General features: G+C 39.9%; 1 pseudogene; it reads right to left on the reverse strand.

Annotated features, from left to right (window-relative positions):
* Positions 1-6996: 6996 nt before the first annotated feature.
* On the reverse strand, positions 6997-7266 carry LOC101556201 (small EDRK-rich factor 1-like; annotated as a pseudogene).
* Between the last annotated feature and the right edge of the window lie 685 nt (positions 7267-7951).

The following is a 7951-nucleotide window of genomic DNA, read 5'->3' on the forward strand; positions in this document are numbered from 1 at the left end:
TAGGAAGAATCAACGTTGTCAAAATGGCAATACTCCCCAAAGCATTATACAGATTTAACGCAATACCTATAAGGAAACCCATGAAATTCTTCAAAGAAATGGATCAAGCAATCCTGAAATTCATATGGAACAATAAACGCCCACAGATAGTTTAAAAAAATATTGGGAAAAAGATGATGGGAGGTATCACCCTCCCCAACCTTAAACTCTACTACAAAGTGGTAACAATTAAAACAGCATGGTACTGGAACAAAGGCAGAGCCGCAGACCAATGGAACAGACTGAAATATCCCTACATATAACCCCAAATGTATGATCATCTAATCTTTGATAAGGAGACAAGAAATGTGAAGTGGAGGAAAGAAAGTCTCTTCAGCAAATGGTGCTGGCATAACTGGACAACCACATGCAAAAGAATGGGCTTAGACCTCAACCTGACACCATGCACAAAAATCTGATCAAAATGGATTAAAGACCTCAACATCAGGCCACAAACCATAAGGTATATCGAAGACAAGGTTGGCAAATCCCTCCACAATATTGAAGCTAAAGGTATCTTCAAAGATGACACGGAACTAAGCAATCAAGTAGAAACAGAGATAAACAAATGGGACTATATTAAACTAAGAAGCTTCTGCACTGAAAAAGACACAGTGACCAGAATACAAAGACTATCCACAGAATGGGAAAGGATATTCACCCAATACCCATCTGATAAAGTGTTGATATCAAGGGTATATAAAGCACTGGTTGAACTCTACAAGAAGGAAACATCCAACCCCATCAGAAAACGGGGTGAAGAAATGAACAGAAACTTTCCCAAGGAAGAGATACGAATGGCCAAAAGGCACATGAAAAAATGCTCTGCATCACTAATCATCAGTGATGCAGAACAAAACAACCATGAGATACAACCTCACACCACAGAGAATGACACACATCGAAAAGAACAAAAGCAACTGCTGTTAGAGAGGATATGGGGAGAAAAGGACCCTTCTATACTGCTGGTGGGAATGCCGACTGGTCCAGCCCCTTTGGAAAACAATATGGACGCTTCTCAAAAAATTAGAAATTGAGCTTCCATTTGATCCAGCAATATCACTTCTGGGAATATATCCCAGAGAAACAAAAAAGTATAGTCAAAATGACATCTGCACTTATATGTTCATTGCGGCACTGTTTACAATAGCCAGAATCTGGAAAAACCAGAGTGCCCAGAACAGATGACTGGTTGAAGAAACTCTGGTACATCTATACAATGGAATACTATGCAGCTGTTAGAAAAGATGAAGTCATGAACTTTGCATATAAGTGGATCAACATGGAAAGTATCATGCTAAGTGAAATGAGCCAGAAAGAGAGCGACAGACATAGAAAGATTGCACTCATCTGTGGAATATAAAATAACAGAGTAGGAGACTAATACCCAAGAATAGTAGTATATAATACCAGGAGGTTGGCTCCATAGCTTGGAAGCTGGCCTCACATGCTGAGAGAAAGGCATCCCAGATAGATCCCGCGCGGGAAGGGAGAGGCGTACTGAAAGTAGACTAGAGACTGAACATGATGGCCACTCAATTCCCCTATTGCAAACCCAGAAGGAGAGAGAGAGAACAAATAGGAATGCCCTGCCACAGAGGCGGGGTGGAGTGGGGGGAATGGGATTGGGGGGTGGGAGAGATACTGGGTTTATTGGTGGTGGAGAATGGACACTGGTGGATGGATGGACTATCGACATTGTATGAGGGAAACACAAGCACAAAATGTGTAAATCTGGAACTGTACCCTCACGGTGACTTACTAATTAAAAAATTAATTAATTAAATTATAAAAAGGGGGGGGCTTGGGGAGTGCCAGGGATAAAAACCGGACTGTTCACGTGTGCGGGAAGCACCCGACCCACTCAGGCCCCAAACTCTGTTTGTTTTAATATCGTTCATCAGAGCCTGAGATTTTCTAAAATCTCAAAGGAAATGGGCATAAATAGAGAAGAAAGTACTTAGGGTACAATAGGAGAAAGTCAGAGTTTTGTTCCCTGAAGCCAAATAAAGGAAATATGCCACCCCCCAAAAAAAATTCTGTCTAAGAAGAGCAGACATTGGAGGGCAGCCCAGCAAATGGTGATGGGCCTGAGAGAGGCCACTGGCATAGAGCTGGAACCACAGGATTTGACTAACTGTGACTTTCTCACATACCATCTCTCTGTATTTACAACGAAGTGATCAGACCCCTATCTCTGTGTAGCGTGTAGTTAAGAGTACCTAAAGGATGATCTAGGAGCATCCAGGTAATGTATTTCCAGAGTCAGAATTCTGAAATAGGAAATGGGTTCTGTTGAAATGGGAGGGGACAGAGAAAATCAGATTGTGGGCATCCTCTTTCCCGTCTTGTCCCAAATTTATATTTAGTCACCTAATATTTATTTCACTTCTATTGTAGCTTGTTGCTGGGAGAAAAGTCAACAGGATCAAGTTACCAGCCTTATCTTCAGTAAGTTTATAGGGAGTAAAACAACTGTGTGAATGTGTCAATATTAGTGCTAGTCACCCAACATATATGTTTTTTAGTCAAACACAGAGCAGGACTCTTTTCAGCTTCCTTAGAGTTGAGAAATAATTTGTGCCTCCACTGATGGGAGGTTTAAGAACTTAGAGTCTAAGTATTAGGTTCCTCTAGTCCTGTTTCCCTCTATGATAACTGGCCCCATTATGACTACGTCATACTCCCGAGTTCCCAAGGCAGGCCTCGGGAGTGCAGTCCCAGATAAGCTGAATGGACAAATCAGGAACAGAAAAAAATATCTTGCTGTTTAAACCACTTAGAGTTTTGAAGTTGTTAACCTGACCTAAAAACCTACCATTGCAGAAAGTAACACAAAACCAGAGATAATGTCAATTGTCACTCAGTGAACCTACAATAGCAACTTAAAAACAAATTAAAATATAAAAAACCTACTAAAAATAAAACCAAAAATTTTTCTTCATTCTGAATATTAGCAAAATATTAGACCTTCATAATTATACTGTAACCAGTAGGCTTCTATTATTTAATCGAATAGTATAAGACTAATGAATTCTATTGATCTGATTATTAAAAGTTCTTGCAGGGCTATAAATGTGGCTCAGTGGTAGAGCATAAGGCGCTCATGAGACCCTGGATTCAATCCTGGCACTGCATATATGTGCATTACAAAGTTCCTACATCGTAGGCTTATGAACAGAAATTTCTGGCATATTTGTTTTTATATCAATTTCTCCAACATCCATAATAAACTGTAGCAGAAGGGATATGGAGGAGGGGAGGCACTTCGAAAAGCAGGAGATAGAAGTGTAGATGGTATAAGTTTCTTTTTTTTTTTCCTTTGCAGAGCTCTTGCCAGTTCCTCTGAAAAACCTCATTATTAGCCATACAATATTCTCAACCAATTTTTAATTCAGCCTTACCTCTTTATGATATTCAAAACACTATTGCATTATTTGCTATAAATTACTGTTTTTTTGTTCTGATTTTTTCCCCATTCCATTGAGGAGTTATCAACATCCAACTCCCCTTCTGAATTTATAAACTTTCAAAGTATCAAGGGCCACAGATACAAGCAGCCAACATTGTTTAATTCCTCAAGCCCTATTGTTCCCCCAACCACCAGCCACAGAAATCCCTGAGTACAGAGCTAACTGTAAGCCCTGATCACTGCAGGGTATGATCCCAAAGTAAATGAACAAATAAACAAATAAATGAACTTTTACAATAAACCACCATCATGGTGATTCATTAAAAAATATTAAAAAATTAAAAATTAAAAAAATAAACCACCATGTGTAGACTGTGGCTCTTTGCATAAATTTCCTCCCTGACTTGTAACAGCCCTGGAAAGGAGGTATTTTTATGAAAATTTTGTTTGTTTGATTTTTGGGTCACACCCAGCAATGCACAGGGGTTACTCTTGGCTCTGCACTCAGGAATTACTCATGGTGGGGCTTGGGGAACCATATGGGATGCTGGGAATCGAACCTGGGTTGGCTGCATGCAAAGCAAACGCCCTACCCGCTGTGCTATCTATCACTCCAGTCCCTTTGTGAACATTTTTACAAATTAGGAAAAAGAGAAATTTAGGAGCAAAACTTATCCAAGTTTGACAGCTGGTAATTTGTGGAACCAGGCAATTTATTTGCCTTGAGAACCCATACACTTAGGTTCTTATACTTCCCAGACCTGATGATCTCACTCGGGAACACTCCCCTACAGAGAGGCTCAGGCATCTTAGGCCTCAGTTTTCTAATAATAAATGCCATTGGGTGGATCTTAGGAGTATTGAAGAGGCATGGGGACTCTAGGGGCACAGACAGAGCCCGCCAAAGTGCAGAGGCTGCCGGCCTCTGAGAACAGACTGTGCTTCTGGAGGCAGCCAGCCAAAGTCCATTGTCCTGGGGCCCTTCTACAAAAAAGGTCTTAAAATAGCATTTGCTAATGTGGAGAAATACAGGTATCTGATGTGACTTAACTCTGAAACTCAATAGATTCCACAACAAAGCGTAGAGTCGGTCCAGGCCTGGGGCTGGCCTTGCTCTTCACCAGCTCTGTTTCGCTGATAGAAGAAAACAAAGCCTCCTCAAGGAACACTAACATTGCCACCCAGGAAGACACTTAGCACCTCACAGGTATATTCTCCTCTCGATTACTCTTATCCAAACACTACGGCAGGCATATTTTCCCACGTTTCCGAGATGACAAGTGACAAATAAATGACTTGTTCAAATATGCAGAGAGGAAGCAACAGACTCATTTATTATACCCTTTTTCTTTCTCAGGACCTCAGTTTGTCCATATATATAATAAAAAGGTTGGCTTTGATGAATTCCAAAATCTATTTTAGCTCTAACACCTAGGTTCTTCTAGCTACAGAGCACTCCATTGCAAAGTGCTCATTATACAGGCATAAATATCCGGAAAAAGAAAAATATCCTGTGTATAACACTGAGTTAGCAAGATACCATTGTACCACTGGCCCCTTTGGCCAGCTCTGTTATATCTGACCAGTAATGAACCAAACTGATCAACACAGCAATCATTTTCTGCAGTTCCTAAATATCACTTCAGAACACTTAGCAAATTCATTAGGAAATTAATTCCAATGAGAGAACTAATGAGAAAAAGATTGATATTTAAATGTATGCCCTTTTTTTTGGGTAATAAAAATATGCTATCCTCTCTTAATCCTGTGGGTGGAATTGCAACATGGGAAGAGGTTTGGATCAAGATTAACTTCATCTTGTCTCCAGAGCATCATTGATCAAAGTTAACACCCTAGATCTCAGCTTTTGATGCATATGTGATTTTAAAATCAACAAATTTGTAGGTCAGATACAGTATTGGGATTTAGGCACTTGCACATGGGGACCTCTGTTTAATCTCCAGCACTGCATCAAATCCCCACCACTGCCCGGAGTGATTCCTGAGCACAGAACAAGGAGTATGTCCTGAGTATCACTGGGTCACCCTTACAGAAAAAAATAAATAATTTAAAATCAGCAAACCAGCTAAGAACAATTCCTAAACAATTCACTGTATCACTGTCATACCGTTGTTCATCGATTTGCTCGAGCAGGCACCAGTAACGTCTCCATTATGAGACTTGTTACTGTTTTTGGCATATCGAATATGCCATGGGTGGCTTGCTAGGCTCTGCCAGGCAAGCAAGATACTCTCGGTAGCTTGCCTAGCTCTCTGAGAGGGGAAGAGGAATCGAACCTGGGTCGGCCACGTGCAAGGCAAACATCCTACCCACTGAGCTATCGCTCCAGCCCCTTGAGAAATCACTGTCAATATAATTTTTTTTGCTTTTTGGATCACACCCAGCACCCAAAAAAAAAATTAGGAGGCACAAAGATGTAGAGAAAATGTCTCGAGTTCCCCTTCACCCAGATTTCCTGACCATCATCCCTCCATCTTTGTTTCCTTTCTGCCCTCTTAATTGTTTTTTATAAAGACATTCCAGAAATCCTATCATTTTATTCACAAATATTCCTAAGAGATGCTTCTGTCCCCAATTATCACACAGAACTATTGACAGTGGGGGCTGGAGTGATAGTACAGCAGGTAGGGCATTTGCCTTGCACGCAGCCAGCCCGGGTTCGATCCCCGGCATCCCATATGGGCCCCAAGCAGTGTCAGGAGTGATTCCTAAGTGGAGAGCCAGGAGTAACCCCTGAGCATTATTGGGTGTGATCCAAAAAGAAAAAAAAATTCTAAAATCAATAAATATTCACAAGGGTGTGAGTGTTTTCTTGATTCTAATCATCCAATCCCAGATGTCCTCAAGCTTCAGGGTAGAGCAGAATTATTTGGAGATCTTTCTAAAAATGCAAATTCCTGGGGCTACCAAGAGTAGTATGGGAGTCTATAACAAAATCCTGGAATATATCATCTTAATCTTCCTTCTCTCCCAAAACTCATACCGATGGTATGTGCACTATATATTTTGAGAAATGAAATCTTTATTGGATTCACCTAACCTCATTTTTATTGAGATATATATATAATGACTCTCCTTGCTATTTGGGCCAGACACAAATCAATTAGGTCAATTTAGGTGACCATGGTTTGTGGTTGATTTGGATTATTGAGAAGATTTTAGTGCTTGTTTTGCCAATTCTGAGCTTGAATTATAACATGCAATTAGTTGATGTCCGGCAAATGTTCATTTATGTTGATCAAAATTACTACTTGACTTTTTACTGTACAGTAAGTGTACAGGTTTTTATCAAATGTAAATACTTTTCTACTTATTTTTTTCACATGCATAATATGTGTTTTATTCTTTGAAGATGGTTCTGAAACACACTAGTCAGGCCCAAAGTTAAGTTGAAAAGTTTTTATAGAGTTTTGAAAGGATGTGTTACAGCATATGTTATGACTGTTCACTTCACCACATCTTGACCATAGAGCTTCCTGTCCACCTTGCTGACAGTAGCAGCAGGTTTTCCAAGTAGCCAACTATCATTTTTCTCTTGTCTTTCTGGACTTTTTTTCATTAGCTGCCAACTGATTTTGTTGCATGATCTCAGAGTTCCTCTACTTTCGTTGAGAAACTATCAAACTAGCCTCTTTTCTTTCCCCTTTACTAATTTCCTGGGATTTCTTCATATTTCTCTGACAAGTAAATTCTCGTTGATTTCCATGGGCCCTTCTGGTCAGTCTACTGAACCTGGAGACCCCCACTTGAAAAAGAAAAGGCTCCAGTGCAAGCCCTGGGTGCTCCCCACTCATTGCAACACTTTTCTACTTATTCTGGGAATATTAGTCACTGTTTTCACACCTTTTCAGAAAAAAACAAAAACAAAAACAAACTAGGCTTGATTTTCAGCTAGGTAACCTTAAGGAAGTCAGTTAAACTCTGTGATAATATTAATTTCATAGTGGTTTTAGAAAAATAAAATGGGATAATATAGATAAATCACCTACCCAGTATTTCTAAACAATAGTGAGTCCTTCTTTCTCTGCAAGACTGTTCCTGATATATAGAAAACAACAAACTAGAAAATGTCTCATTCCATGCTGTTCTGGTTATTATAGCAGGATAACAGATTGCCCCAAACCTACCAGTATAAAATAACCAGTTCATGTTGCTCACTGGTTCTCTTGTGCTAGGAATCTGTAAACACTAAGTGAGGCCATTTGTTTTATTCTGTAACATCTGGGGCCTCAGCAGGAAGAACTCAAGGTGAAGGTGATTCCATTTCTAGGGATAAGAATCACCTGGAGGCATATTTTACCCACATTGCTAGTAGCTGAAACTGTACGCACTTTCTCATTTCATGGAGATATAAGAATTTCAGAAGCCCAAGTCCAGAATTTTACCAAGGGTAATTCTGATACCTATAAAAATCCGTCACAGGCATGCAATACAGTCAGACTGCAGACAGCTGACGAGAAGCATTCATGTCTGTTCTAC

The sequence above is a fragment of the Sorex araneus genome, chromosome 5 (assembly GCF_027595985.1).
Source record: "Sorex araneus isolate mSorAra2 chromosome 5, mSorAra2.pri, whole genome shotgun sequence".
Lineage (NCBI taxonomy): Eukaryota > Metazoa > Chordata > Mammalia > Eulipotyphla > Soricidae > Sorex > Sorex araneus.